The sequence below is a fragment of the Corvus cornix genome, chromosome 1, assembly GCF_000738735.6.
Source record: "Corvus cornix cornix isolate S_Up_H32 chromosome 1, ASM73873v5, whole genome shotgun sequence".
In the NCBI taxonomy this organism is placed as follows: domain Eukaryota; kingdom Metazoa; phylum Chordata; class Aves; order Passeriformes; family Corvidae; genus Corvus; species Corvus cornix.
The window spans coordinates 83418016-83433558 of NC_046332.1; the positions used below are offsets into that span (position 1 = coordinate 83418016).

Below are 15543 nucleotides of genomic sequence, written 5' to 3' on the forward strand. Positions count from 1 at the left end.
ACTGGGTCCTACATCCCCAAAAGTGTCCAGGTCATGTAGGAGAAGAAGCAGCTTATAGTGGGCCAGCAGGTTGCCCATCTTAACTGGTGTAGCTATTGCTGCTTTCTGTGTCTACATTAGAGCTACAAAAATATGTTGAACAAGCCGAGTGACCTCAGCCACTCCTCACACAGCCTATCCTCAAGGCCCTTCACCATCTCATTGCCCTCCTTTGGACACTTTATAATAGCTTTATATCTTTCTTCTATTGTGGTGCCCAGTAGTTAGTTGAGGACACCTGTGTTTGTGGCTTCAGGAACTCAACATCATGGCAGAAGTCACCAGGATACACCATTACCTGTCTTCTTTCATGCTGGTCCAAGACTCCCTCTACACCTCACTAACCTTGCAGCGGCAGGAGCTGTGGTAGGTGAAAATGAGAATTTCTGAGGTGGCAAGTGGGTCCTCTTTGGAGGATGGATGAAAAAAGTGAAAACCCACATAATGCACAGGGAGGAAACCCAGGGAGGGGTGCAGGGAATTTCACTGCATTCACACGGGGATGGTGCTTTTCAATCTCCAAATCCTTCTCATCTCTCTCCTCCAGTTTGTGTTGTGGCAAATTGTGGGGTGAGGAGCAGCAAGCAGGGACCCTGCATGCCTTCACAGGGGTGATGGCAACCACAGGAAAATGAGCAGTTGGGTGGTGTAAAAGCAGAGGCTGCCTTTAGGCTGATTGCCCATCTCTGCTCTTGAGAACGACACCTCCAGCACAGAGCAAGGCAGGTGCCACAAAGCTATTCCCAGCACAGTGCTAGCATGTGCTTCCCCACCAGAGAGAGAAAGAATAACTTGACTGGGGGTAAAAATGTACATTAAAGGAAACATTTATTTGGTGGAACAGATATTCTGGGTGCCTAAGAGAACACAGTCTTGTGATGCATTATGTACCAATACCTAAATTGCTATTACAACTAGGACACATATTAAATACTGCAGAAAATAACTGTTAAAAAAATTTATGGGTGAAAATGTATATTCTTTTCTGAGATGAAAATGAAGAAGTGAAAAGGTTTCTGCTCTGTAAGGGCGCTTGTTCCTTAAAAACATGTAATATATAAATTTTAAAAAGAAATAAAAGTGGGTTTATTCTTTACTCATTTGGCTTTCTTCCATTAAAAAAAAAAAGGGGGGGGGAAAAAAAAAGGAGGGCTTTCTTTTTTTACCTTGTAAAGCAATTTGAGTAGAAGTCACCAAATCCATCCTGTGACTGTAGCATTAGGTACCAAAACAGAGGAGATGCCCAAGACCAAAAGCTGCACACTGCCCTTCCAGCCCTCTGCTTGCTCATTCTCCTGCCAGCCCAGACTTCTGGCAGGATCCTGTAGCTGCCTGATGCCTTGGGCTCCCTTTGTGAAATTCCCCCGTAAACTGACCGGCAGTCCTTCATTTTACAGCACAAGTGCCTGCATTTCCTGCTGTCCCCAGGAAAGAGCCAGCTCCTCAGCCCCACTCTCTGTCACCCTGCAGGTCTTGCCTTCTGCAGAAGGAGGTGATGCTCCAGCTCAGGCTGCACACAGAAGCCTCAGGCACTGCCCAAGAACTGGTCACTTGACCAATTGAAATGTTTGATTACAACCATTTCAGGTGTTCAAATCTGCTCCTCTGGTGTGCACATTCTTCAGCTCTTTAATTTAGTAAGACACATCACACTTTTCAGTGCAGGAATGACAGACAGCAGCTCACTTTGATGTGTTTGTTGCCCTGACCTACATTTCCTTAAGAAACACTGTTTACATTGAAGATGCTGCTTTTTCACAGGTCTCTGTGCTCTCTCCCTGCTCACTAGCAATGGCATCACAATTATTCAAAAACTTCTTACTTCCCCTTGTACACAGTTCAGGGAAACCAAAAAGCACACTGGTGCTTTCGACTTTGTATTGTGTGGGATTTTTATGATGTGCTATATGCCTGAAACAGTGATAATAACAATCCAGTTAGCCTATATTGCCAAACTGAAGAGTTTGTTTGTGGTTGTATAAGCTGTTGTTGGCATTTAACAGTCTCCGCTTTGATCCTGCTGTTGTTACTGTGCTGCAAAGAGTTTCAATGAAAGGCACAAACGAAGATCTGCAGATACCTTCCTGAGACATGCATTGGAAATGAAGATATGCTGAGATCTTCCCAAGAAAAGAATTACAAAACTGAAAATACATTTAATCTGGAATAGATGCACATTTCATGGTTTTTTGGGGACCTGAAAAGACTGCTACTTTAGAGCTCAGCTTGCAAAAAAGACAGCAAACTGCTCTCTGCCAGAACAATTGCAACTTCTTTTGAAGAAAATTATCATCACAAAATAGCTCACTATGAATAGTAAGAAAAGAACTGATCTTCCTTGGCATCAGCATACTCCAGCATATGAATGTCTCTGAATTAAAAATGCAAGGTGTACATTAGTGCAGGGGCCCTGCACCCTGCTGGGCTACATTTCTTGAGCTTAAAAAATTCTTCCAAAGCTTCTTTCCCTTTTGCATTGCTAAAGGAAATGACTCAAGACAATACAATAAATATTCAGTCATGCAGCAAAGAAATATCTGGACTGAGAGCAAAATACATTGTTGCCTGGGTCAAGGGTAAGTGCAGATGAGTTGACAGAGCCTGCAGTTAAAAACTGAATGGCAGAAAGATCCACAGATTATCTTTAATCTGTCTACGTACATTTAGCTTCCTCTTTGCAATCAGTATTTGCGCTGTTGATGCATTGAGTGTTAACACATTGTGTGTACATTTCCTAATGGTGTTTGTGCTTTATCAGCCATTTCTGGCCACGGCCCATCATGTCATGTACCCCCAAGTATCTGAACTGTAGGGCAAAGCACGGCACAGCAGAAAATCAAACTGCTGCTCTGCATCTCTCCTCCCTCCAGGCACTGACCTTACAGCCTCACCTGCTGCCCAAGGTTTGGTCCCAGGTCCACGACTGCTGCCAGGGAGCCTCAGCCACAAAAGCAGCTCCATAGGGCCGCAGCTGTGCCCTATGGGAGCCCGAGTTGAGCCGCAGCTGTAGCACTGTGGGCATCCAAGCCAGCAGGTTTACATATGAGGCTGCCACTCCTCTGGAAACCTGCAGCTGAAAGGACACCTGTCACACCAAGTGCCCCAGACGGCTCCTCCCCAGCTGCCTGGGCACTCCTGCAAAACCTTCCCGAGCCATGCTGCTTACTTCCTCACTTCTTTCCCCTCTCCACTGCCCTTCCATCACAAGAGCCATAAGCAAGGAGGCTTTTGCCTGAGTCACCTCGAAGTACGTGCCCTTGCACGGGACCATTTTGAATGCAAAGGCAATTAGGATGTCAGGAGCGAGGCTGTAGCCCCATGAGTATGTCAGGAAGACTGGAATCATTCAAGGAGCTGCCATGGTTTTATTTGCACCTTAGCAGAGCTGGGAACATAATTTGACCCTCACTTTTTTTATGTGATGATCCTCCAGACTAATTACAAGACTAAAAGTACAAGACTGAGGCATTTGTCATTGGAACAGAATCCAGGTTCCTGATTTAAACTGCAACACAGAGCCCATTGGAAATATGCACGACCTAACCTCCCCGTCTCACACACCCCATTCCCTTTCTGCAAGAAATACCACAAAATTTTCTTGTATCTTGCTGAAAAGATTTCTTATCAAATGTGTGTCTGGAAAAATCAAGAGCTTTTCTGGGTGTAACAGCCACACAATAAATTATTAATGAGCAGTAAGATCATCTGGGGTTTTTTATTTTCCTCTCTTCTTTTTCTTAAAAAGAAGGGGAAAAACAGAATTTTTTTGAGACACAGGTGACACCTTTAAGCAATGGTGCATGATAATTTAAGAAATTGGGTGGAGTGCTTCCTTCCTGTAATCTGTTTGTAATCGGTGCAAAGTTAGAGCCAAATAGGATGTCTTATGCAACGTCTGAAAAAGAACATTTTAACAGTTAAAAAAAGAAAGAAAGGTTTTCCCACATCCTTGGTGGGCCTAATTCTGACTCCTCTTAAAAACGCAGATAACAACCCCCTGTCTTGGTAGGTGGAATTGCTGGTGCTGGCCAGCTGGTAACTCTTCCACCTGTAGTTTTCTCTTCTTGTTCAGTAGGCAGGCTTGCTTCTTGCACACTTTGTTTTGGGGGTAGAAGTAGATGTGTCTTCAAGAGATTTTTGGTTGCAGTCAAGACCTGACAGCATCTGCTTGCCTAAACATGGGTGAATACATTTTCCCAGCAGCTGTGTGATGCAAGATGGGGACAAAGGGGAAAAAAGCGCAACCGAAACCTACAGGGATCTCATCATCCTGTATGCAACAGCCACAGCCTCCTTTTTCAACACCCTCTGCTTGAGAGCAGATGGCCATATTTCAGTTTGTCACATCTACATCTGGGCAACAAAACAAAAAACACCCACTTTTCAAATAGCTTCAAAAAAACCATTGAAACACTTTAGTTGATAAAACAAAAAGCAAAAACAAACCCAGAGCGTTTTAAAAGTATTTTTTTTTAACCAGAGAAGATACTTTGCTTCCCTAGGTATTGAATTTTCCAGGAGCTGACCATTTATCTGACAGCTTTGTCCAAGAGTTAGACAGAGTGATTACAAGGATCTAGGAAGCTGGTCAGCCTGAAGAAAGGCTTTCCCACTTGCCTGTCCTTCTTTTGGTGTTGGACTTGGTGATTTTTAAAGGTCCCTTCCAACCCAAACCTTGTATTATATCGATGACCTTGGTTAATCAGGGAACAGGCAGACAGGAAGAAATGGTTTCCTGTCAGCCACTCAAGTGTCTGGGCTGGCTACTGAGGTCTGGAAGGAAACAAGTCTTGTGGGTAAGGGACCAAACAGCCTTGGTACTGGGGACTAAAACTGGAGAATAGGGGAACAAAGTGCTTCCCATTGTAAGAGATCAGGTTTGTGACCACTTGAGGAACCTGGTTGTGCATAAGACTATGGGACCTGATGAGATGCATCCCAGAGTCCTGAGGGAATTGGCCAATGTAGTTGCCAAGCCACTCTCTATGATATTCCAAAAGTCATGACAATCAGGTGAATGTCCTGGTAACTGGAAAAGGGAAAACATTATACCCATCTTTAGAAAAGTTAGAAAGGAGTGTGGGAACTACAGACCTGTGAGCCTCATTCCTGTGCCTGGGAAGATCATGGAACAGATCCTCCCAGAAGCTATGCTAAGACACATGGAGGATGGGGAAGTGACTCAGGACAGTCTGCACAACTTCACGAGAGGCAAGTTCTGCCTGAATAACCAAGTGGCCTTTGACAGTAGAGTGACTACAGCAGTGGACAAGGGAAGAGATATTGTCTGTCTGGACTTCTGTAAGGCCTTTGACATGGTCCCTCCCAACATTGTTTCTCTCTAAGCTGGAGAGAGATGGACTCGAAGGGTGGATCATTCAGTGGAGTAGGAATTGGCTGGAGGAACACGTGTCCCTCGTAACACAGCTTTGAACCAAAGCCTTGCCCATACTGATTTCAGTTGGTCAGTCCCTAGGTGTTTCAAGGCATGATCCCAGAAATTGAGACCCAAGAATATGTCTACTTTGGTTGATGTGGTTTTACCAGCATCACCTAAGAACTATGGGGCAGAGAGCCAAGACAGAGTTCAGTTCTGGGGTAACACTCAATTCCTTCTACCATAGAGAGTAGAGGGGCCACTGCTTTCTGCAGGACCACAGAGATTTGTCTCTTGAGCTGACCCACACTTTGGGAGGGCTTTAGAGCAGTGGGGGTGTGGCCATGTCTGCCTGTTCTTAGGGGCTCAGCTCAAACAGGTGCCTGGAAAATGGCAACAACTGACTGCATTTTCTCCCTACCCAAGTTACATTGGGTAAATTTATGATCACTCTGCTCATCTGTCTGAGAGAAAGTTCCCTCTGTGAAATGCAGTAACCTGATAGACCAAGGTCTTGGATCCTGCCTCCTTCCGACTCTTCTCCCACAGAATTAACACATTAACACCTGAAGTTCTCAGTCCTGACTCTGGGCCTTAGGCTGAAATTTAGATGCATTTTTTTTTAAATGACAAATGACAAATAGAATTGAACTTTACATGACTGGTGGAAAAATACCTCCAATAACTACCCACTAGGTAAGAAATTCTGATCCCTGCACTTTTTTTTTTCTCCTCCTTTACAATGACTGGAAAATTAAGGGAGACTCATTTATGTAGGGATAGCATCCTACATAAATGAAATAAAAATAAGAGTGAGGGGAAGTCAGTTTTAAAGGCTGACTGAGTATCAGGATTATCAAACTGAAATCTGCCTTGTAAGGGTTAGTCAGACCAGCAGTCTGTCAGCAAACATGCAATTTTCTGAACTATTTCAAAAGCAGTTAAAGGTTTTCTCAAAGCTGAGTCAATTCAAGCTCAAGCTTTAGCTGCTTCGTGCTGTGCAGGTAGATTTATTCAGACTCAGCTTTTGAACCACCACAATGGAGGCAGTGATCAAAACAGCAATGACAGAGTGATTAGAACCTTAAAAACCCCAACATGGTGAGGATCAGGGATAAAAATTTCATTAATTTCTAGTAGATCAAGAAATGTGTACTTTATTTTGTGCTGATTAAATTTTTAATTTCAGTCCAGGTGCAGTTTTTCATTTGGGTTTCTTTTCTAAAAATGTTTTTAGGGAATTTAGGGACAGCTAGATTCACAGGAGTGCTGTGAGGTGGCAGCTACAGACCTGAAAGCAGAGCTCTGGTGTTTCACAAAGTGGGGTTTCGTTTCAGCTGCAGGAAACTATACACCTCTTGGTTCTCGATCTAAGCATCACCTCCCTCATAGGAACAGTCACCAGACCACAGATTTATTCTGCACTGAGAGTAGCTCAATATTTTGTACAACATTGATGAGGAAAGACAAATGGTGCATCTGAACTTGCACTCTGATTCATGCCACAATGCACTGATGACCCTGGTTATTCCTGATTTGCAGTCTGTGCCCCCTGCTTCATCCTACCTAAGGGCATTCCCCCCTTCTCTCTGCTCTCTTTCTTCTCCATCCCCCTTGCACATCAGAGAGTATTAACTCTGCTCTGCCATCTGTCATCACTCTCCCTCTATTCCTTCCCAGACTTTTTCTCACCCTTTGCTTGCAATAAGGTCTCACTCACCTGAACCTTTGTTGCAAGAAACACATATGCCAGGAGTCTATTTTGGAGAATTCCTCCAGTTTTGCGTAGAAACCAAGGTGCAAGTGTGAGTGTGTTTGGAGGGGAAGGAGATGTTGAGACTCGGAAAGTCTTGAGACAGTTTGGTTCAGGGGTGTGACTAGGACATTCACCTCAGTGTAAAAAGTAAGAAGTTTCCCTGGCTGTGGTAGGACAGATCTAGTTGGAGAGATCGTGGCCCCAGAAGACTCTGCAGTCCAGTGAATTAAATGGTCCCCCAGAGGATGGAAGGCCCACCTCAGACAAAGCAAAGACCCATATCATGTACTACTACCAGTGCCACTGAATTATGCAGCAGCACTCATTTCCTGTGGTAGAAATTTCCTATACTGAAATGAAAATCTGTCAGTTTGAAAACACTGACATGAATTTTTTTGCTTTGAATTTTTTTCCCATTCATTTGCTCTTGGGCAATATTACACGAACCTGCAATTTGGGGGTTGAATAACTGACAGACAAAATGTTTGACCCTTGTAGGCTGTGACATTGGGCAAGGAACCAGGTAACACCTCATGTGCAAGGAAAAACTGTTTGGTACGTTTTCTTTCTCACCATACCACCCCTCCATGGGCCTAGAATATCTGTAATGAATCTAGCTAGAAGTAGTTGGTCAAGATCATCTGCTTATTCTCTAAGAGCTGATAGGAATGTCTCTTTTCTGGAGAGCTCCACTGCTGATTTCACGTTAGCGCTAAAATGAACAATCAGTGATAACTGAGAACTGGAGTTTCTTCAGATGTGTATAATGGCATCATAGCACACAGGTCAACAGCACTGGGCAAAAATGAGTTTTGCCACCTGGACGATGAGCACCAAAGTCATGTATTCTGTCTGCCATGTATTCTGTCTTTCCTAACATTGTTGGCATCACAACTCAGTTCTGAGGGTGGGTGGGTGTTACACAGATTGGAGATAATCAGATTGGTTGTGAGTCAGGGGTCTCATTCTTTTCACTGCTTGCCTGCCTGCCATTCATCCCTCAAAAAAGCTCACCTTGTTATGGGACAATTCATGCCATGGTTATCTCACCTGCCTAGAACTGACCAAGCACCTGAGCCCTGGAGATCTGCTCAAGACTTCCTGGTGCTGGGTGACAGAGAAGCAGAAATTCTCAGAAAACTCTTCTCCTTTCCTTCACCTTTGCTATGATACAGGATCGATGTCAGCAGACCCTCTTTCCTCCCTCTCTGTTCTGCTTGTCCTCCTTCCACAGCTGAGGCCTCCTTTGCTCCTGCCACCTTCTCTCACTTCCATACAGATTTACCCTTCCACCTTCTCACTCCCAAATCACAGGACTTCTTTTTTGAGGTTGCCCACTGTCACGCTCCCATATCACTGTACTTACAGACCTCCGACCACCACCTGTGCAAGCTGCTGATCTCTTTGTCTCCCAGTGCATCTAAAGCTGAGCTCCAACCAGAGCTGCACAGCTCAGCTCAAGCTGAGATGAAGAACCCTTTGGGAAGGTGAAATGACAGCTTGCATCTCTCTTGTTTTCATGTCACAGCTAACATTGTGCCATGTCCTCCTGTGGTTAGACCTTCCTCTGCTCATGGCATGACCGGCTAGGTCCGTCAGAGAGACCCCAAAGCAGGTCCTGTATGTAGCCTGCAATTCTGCATTCCTCCAGACCCTCCTCAGCTGCAGAAGAGAATCTAGTGTTTGCGTCTCTGGGAATAACATTTCTGTTAATGAATAATCACATTCAGCCTTAGTGCAGCTGCCCAAAACCGTTTATTTTTTCACCATTTTTTATGCAAAGGGTTGGTATGGCCTGAGGCTGGGTAGCCCTCAGGGCCTCGTGCAAATCAGATCCCCATCTGCATCTGCTTCCTCTGGGCTCCAGGAACCAGAGCCACATTCAGGTCAACCTCAAGGCTGTTGCAGATTGACCCTACAGGAAGACCTCTGCACTGGAGAGATACTGAGGAGCTTTCTAACACCACTTAAAAAAAAAAAAAAAAGTCTGAAACATCACCAGGCTAGTCTAAAATATGTTACACAAAAGTCATGTCCCTGTCTCCCAGGAGAGCACAGTTGAACTGCAGATTCTTTACCAACAAAGCCAGGAACCCAAATGCTCATAGACTGCTTGAGACAGCCCCAGGGAAGACTCTCAAAGTGAACTCCGGAGCTGCTGAGCTGAGTGAGAAGCTATATATGGACACCGCCCAAAGGAAACACATCTATAAAAATGCACACCACTGCTCATAATCATTCTGAAAGACACGACCAGTCTTCAGAGTGATGCTTTCTTACCACCTAATTGCTTTCTGAGGAAATTTTAGCATGGCCAAATGAATGTCATCAAATTGATTACCTTGTAGACGCAGTAGTTATTATTATAATTTAATTATTAAATAATCTTCTTTTCATAATAATATGTTATGATATGCCACAGTATATTGTGCTGCAGCATTAATTATTGCATGTACTCATTATAATATTCCAAGACTGTAGAATTTCATGGTTTTTTACCAAAAGTGCATGCTGGGTCTTTTCATTCTGAAAGTTTCTTTCCCCAGTTTTAGAGGGGAAAGCTTCTTTAAAAATGGGAGTGAATTAAAAGTTGCAAAATTTTAAATATTTGTAGCCTTTAGGATCAAAAAGTGGAAAATAAAGTGCTCTATTTCTAGCCTGCTATATTTGAACTAAAAATATTTTTGTTAAAAAAATAACAACCAAAGAAGCAAAGCAAATCTCATTTTTACTAGGAGATTTTGGGGGATCTGATTCAATATATTTTGCAGTTTTTGAGGCTATGAGACTGAAACTCCTTCCTGTTTACCTGTGGGCTCATGGTGAGAAGACTGACAGTTGGGTTTCAATTTTTGATATGTGGAAGTGAGAGGAGTTTAAAGCAAGAACTTGAGTCTCTGTCCTGCAACCATGTTCAAAGTAAAATGCCCTGGTGTTTCTGCATATGAAGCTGTATCATCAATAGCCGTAGCTTGAGAAGCCACACAGATGTTTTGGCCTCCATTCCAAGAAAGCAACTAAGCACCTGCTCCGACCAAGGATCTTGAGTATCTTTATTGTTTTTGTGGTAGACTGTAAAAGGATAAACTTCAAGTGCAGACCAGCCTCATCAGTGTCATGTGGGAGCATGCCTCTTGAGGTGTTGTTACTGGAAATAATCACTGGGAGGTCAAAGGTAAAACTTAACTTGCAGAGAATAAGGATTTTATTTGTAGTTTTTATAAAATCTTGATTGCATAAAAAAATCATGCAAGCCTATGTATCTATATATAGCAGAAGGAACTCTTATTTGGATGGTAAAACTCCCAGATAAACAATCTTGCAAAGGTCTGTTTCTTTCCACTGCCTATATTCAAGAGTGCGTTGAATGATGGGCTCTGGTGTAGATACCTGCAGTGCAAATGCCAAGGGCTAGGTAAGACAACTCCATCCCTGTGTTAGGAAACCCCAACACAAAGTCTCTCCACGGGCTCAGAAGCCCAGGTTCCACTTTGGGTTCTGTGTGGAGGTGTCCACTCCCCAGAAGTAGCCTGTGCTCCTGTGGGGAGCAGGCCTTTAACAGCTTTCAGGCTAGTGGATGTTTATAAGCTCAGTCTCAGAAATGCCTTTTAGTCAGATACATTTAGGCAAGGGAAAACAGGTTTTCAGGCACAGGGGGTTTTTATGTGCAGAGGACTAACTCCTGATGCTCCAGGATGCCTGACTTTCAGCTGGAGACCCTCTGTGTATAAAAGTATTATACACTATACGTACATCAAATGCTTGTCCAGGCTGCAATGGATGCCACTCCTTCAAATAACCTAGGTTTTTTACCTTGCTCTCTTGGGCACCACAACACTGAAATCATGTTGAGAATATTGCTCCATTGCTCTAAACTCTTCTATAAATGAGAGTTGGGAGGTCAAGCCATTACTCAGTCATTTCTAAACTTCATTACATAAGCGTCACTCAACAGTAAAATGTACTTGGTCACAGTTATGCAGAAGACACTGCAGTTTTTCTCTTCCACTGAGGTTATCAGAGTCTTCTCTGGCCACCTGCATATTCTCAGTGTGAAACAGAAATCATGTGTAGGGCAGAGTTACCAAACTGCAGTGGAACTGTACTTGAAAGACTTCGAAGTGAGGAAGGAGTTAATCATTGCAAAATAGTCATTTCCTGAGCCCTCTGGTTGGATGAGTAAAAACTTTCAACTATTTCTATTTCTTCTGTGTCATTTAAGAGGCTTTCAAGGTGCACTGTACCTCTCAGACCAGGTAAGGAATACAGCTTTTCTCTTCTTCATTGTTTATTGGTAATAGTTTTTCAGAGGAGCCAGAGTCAGTACAAGACTGATTTTTTCTCCCTCCTATTATTTACATCTGAAGGGAGAACAGAGTTCATTGCAGTCCAAGAAGTACATGTGTTTCTTTGTGCCAGATGACTGTGAGCTGTAGAAATAAAGGAAGAACTGTATGGCTTAATAATAGAGCAAAGATAATGAAGAAATTACTTTGCATATATTTAGAAGTCAGAATTATTACAGCAAATACTGCAGTAAAAGAGAAAGAAAACTCATCGCTAGTTTTAAGGAGTTCACTCTGCAAAAACCACTATCAAAAAAAGGAGTTCTCAGGTGCACAGTTTGCTTTAGTGAGGAGAGTAGTAAAAATCATAGTGTTTCTTCAACTCCGTTTTTAAAAAGAGGAAGAATGAGCTTCTATGTATTGGGGGACAGAAAAAAAATCAAACCCAGATAATTTTTGACCAGTTTTGGTTGTAAATCTGGACGTGATATCTATCTTTAGCTATTGCAGTCATGTACTATACTCATCCTGAGACTCCGGAGGTTTGCAGCAGTCAAGCACACACAGAAGTGACTGTGGAACCATATCATAAAATGATATAATTTCATCAGGGTCTTTTGATGCATAAAAACTGAACTCAGACAGACAGGCACCAGAAGGAAGTCCTGTAACACAGTGCACTTTTGCATACGGCATTTGTTGCCTCTTAATAGACAGGGAGAGAGACTATTTGTGTGAAAAACTTTTGTTTAATAGTTCAGAAACAAGAATAAAATAGCCATCAGTGGGGCAGTTATTGTAATAATGTGCTGTCATTGGGCCACATAGAGAAAGGGAAATTGTATGTGGTATGCTGATCGCTGAGTGAAATCATACACTAATATGGCATTTGTGGGTTTTTTAAGACTTGGGTTTTTTGGCATTTGTGACTTTTTAAGTCTTTGCTTGTAATCAGTTTTAATATTTGGACATTGACTCCTTGAATGTTGGTGTAAACACTTTCTGGATTTTAAACATAGTTGTCAGAAGAATCTAGGTAGGACTTTTAACAGCATGGGTTTGATTCAGACACAAAACTTCCATCCACGTTGGGGCTTCATACCTAAATCACTTCCACCTTATTTGTGAGATTGCTGTTACAGCAGCAACTGGACCTCTGTAATGAATTTCACCCTCAACAGACTCAATGAGCCACTTGAAGTTTTGTCACTGCACCTACAGATGGAGAAGGAATTCAGATGAATCCCAGCTGGTGCCAGACTTGTGCCCTGGTTTTTGCAGCTCCCCAGCACAGGCAATCTGATCAAGAATCCTAGTCTTCCCCTGCAAACAGCTGTGTCAGTTTATACACAACCAGAGAGCATGTTACCATTCTGCTAGGGCAGAGGCTATGGCATGGGTAGAAGCATTTGCATCAGCCTTATGTCTTCTCAGTTTCAACATCAATGCCAAGCAATTTGCTGTTCCTTACAGGTCTGTGTGGCCTCAGTTGGTAAATACTTGCAGCCTATGCCATGGTTTGCTGGAGGAAAGCTGGCCAAAGTGTGCCTACCATCCTCCAGTCACATTTCTCAGTTACTTCATAGGCACGGCTCAAGGGAAAGTGCTCAGCAGCTTTGTGTGGGAAGAGCAAGGTGAACCCAGGCATCCCCTGTCACCAACCAGCATCTTACCCACTGCTTCTGCCTCCAGTTTTTAGCATCCCTTCAGGCACATTTATTGAAAATGTGTATTCACCTTCTGTCTTGCAGCGTGGGTTTGGGTTCAACTCAGATGCATCTGCCTGTGCAGATAATTTTGCTTTCACTGATGACTGTAAGTGCAGAAAAGGCCAGGTTAGGTAATTTAAAATGTTTGCTCTCGGTGCTCTCTTTCAGCATCAGTATCTTTGTTTGATGTGGGAAAAGGGTGCACTCCTTGTCTCTCTGTCGGAGGGCAGCAGGCGTTATGTGCAGCGGTTATGTGTAAGAGCACTGAAAACAAATACTAGAAAGGTCTTTCCTTGTATGGTAGGTTTGGTCTGCCACAGTAACTGCTGCGTTCTGGACAAGTGGCCAGAGGGGGAAACCCAGACACAACTCAGCCACAAACAAGTTATCTTGTGGTAGACTCCTCTTTCCTGCTCAAAAATAAAGACACACCAAGACTGTGTGCTGGTGTTTTGCACATGTATTGCCACTTAAAAACTTTACTTCACATTTGCATAGTTTCCAGATAAAAAGTTGTTTTGAAACAGAAGTTCAGGGGGCTTCACTGCTGACAACTAATGTTTGCAAAGATTTCAGCTGGATAGAAGGGAGGTTTTCTTATCAGGCATATTTATTGACACTGTTCCCATGCTCTTCACAGAGTGCAGAAGGAGCTTGAAAATGTAGTTCTCCTCTGAAAAATGACATTACAGAAATGACATTACGGTCTGGATCTTGACTACTGCTTCCAGAATTCCTGGATGAGATGAGCTCTATTTATAATTAAATGTCTGTGGGATTGTTGTTTTGGCTTGATTATTCTTACTGCCAGCTCTCAAATGGGAAAGTCAAACTGGTGTTCCTCTTGGGCTTACTATTTATACACAGGAAACCTGAGAGGGACTCAGCCTGAGAGCTAAGGTTGTTATTTAAAATAGGTTTAAAGTGGGTAATATAGTCCAATTTTTTGCCTAAATTTAGATGCTAATCAATAAGAAATATCCCACAGGATTAATTTTCTACATTTTTGAATCTGGTAGTGTCAGTTTGATCCAGTCAATTTTCATATATTTCTGATTGGAAGCCTTCTGTCCTTATGGAAATTCTCCATTGGCAATCTTATTTTTCAGGGCTGATGAATACTTAACTGAAGTTAAATACTCAGAGAAAGAGGGAGAGAAATCTGTGTATGCTTCGTGCAACAGCTCAGTATTTCAATACTGGGTTTTAGCTCTCATTGATATCCTAACACAGAGATTCTGCCTTTTTGTGCACAGAGTGATGAGGGTCCACGAGTTGTACAGGCTGGGGCCAGGGATTTGTAAGCTTGGTCATCAAGAGCTGCACAATTTTGTCACATTTTCACACTACTGCATGAGAAATTCAAGTTCAGCAGCTGGTGAATTGAAAATCCTCGCTCTCCCAACTGCTGACTAAGACTTGAAATAAGAACAGAAATTACACCTTGGTATGGTTGTGAAGAAGAAGCTAGGGCTATTTACTGTGAGATACACTGTACTTGATTCACAGCTGCAAAAATGAAAAGGGAAAATAGCAAACCAACAAGAAGTATGTGCTCTTTTCTCTTCATCTTCAGATACCTGTATTCTGAAACTTTAGTAGTCCTGCACAGGTATGTTTTACAGCTAGTGAACCATATATTTAAGGCTATGAAAGAAAATGTTATCAGTGCTTGTCACTGAATTATCTTTAGATATGTTATTTTTTTTTTTTTGTTTTCTTTTGATTCTTAAAATATTTCTTTTTTTTCCTTTCTGCAGCTCTTACTCATAGAGGAAATCTGATCTGCTGCAGCACGGAAACATCAGCGGTGAGATGGCGAGACAAATTCCTTAGGGAACTGCCTGTAAGTCTGGTCAACATTTAAGATGAAAAGTTTTGCATTTTCTTTGGCAGGATGTTGCATGCAGAGTTTAGCTGTATGAGGCAATTGCTGAGGCAATAAGGGAACATTCAGGAACACAAGCCTCTGCTTTGAGTAGGTGAATAAGCACAAAGGCAGAAATAATCTTGTTAAGACTTTTTCTTTCTCCCCTCGCCCGCTCCCCCTCCTCCCCTCTCTTCTAAAAAACATCACTGGTCTTTGAAACTTGCTAAATGATGCCCGATTGAAGTCCTGTTCTCCCAGACTCCTAGATACACAGTCTCGAAGTAGATGAGGACAGAAGGTGGTTGGTATTGGGACGGCAGTTGACAAGAGGAAGACAGACTTTGGGTTACATGCTGCTGATGATTAAAGTGGATTTGTAGAGGATGGCAAGGTGTGATTCTTTCAGCTCTTTCCCTCTAATGCTCTGGAGAAACCCCTGAAATATCCAGATCTCAGAAACATAAATCTTGGAGGCAGCACGGGCGCGTCGGCACCCTCTAGTGGGC

At 42.9% G+C, this 15543-nt stretch overlaps 1 protein-coding gene across 1 annotated transcript in view; it reads left to right on the forward strand.

Annotated features, from left to right (window-relative positions):
• The first annotated feature begins 11299 nt into the window (after positions 1-11299).
• P2RY8 (P2Y receptor family member 8) overlaps positions 11300-15543 on the forward strand; it is a 34517-nt gene continuing 30273 nt past the window's right edge. Inside the window, exons 1-2 of the mRNA XM_010394158.4 lie at positions 11300-11428; positions 14928-15013. The gene's annotated coding sequence lies outside the window, so the exon portion shown is untranslated. The remainder of the gene's footprint in view (positions 11429-14927; positions 15014-15543) is intronic.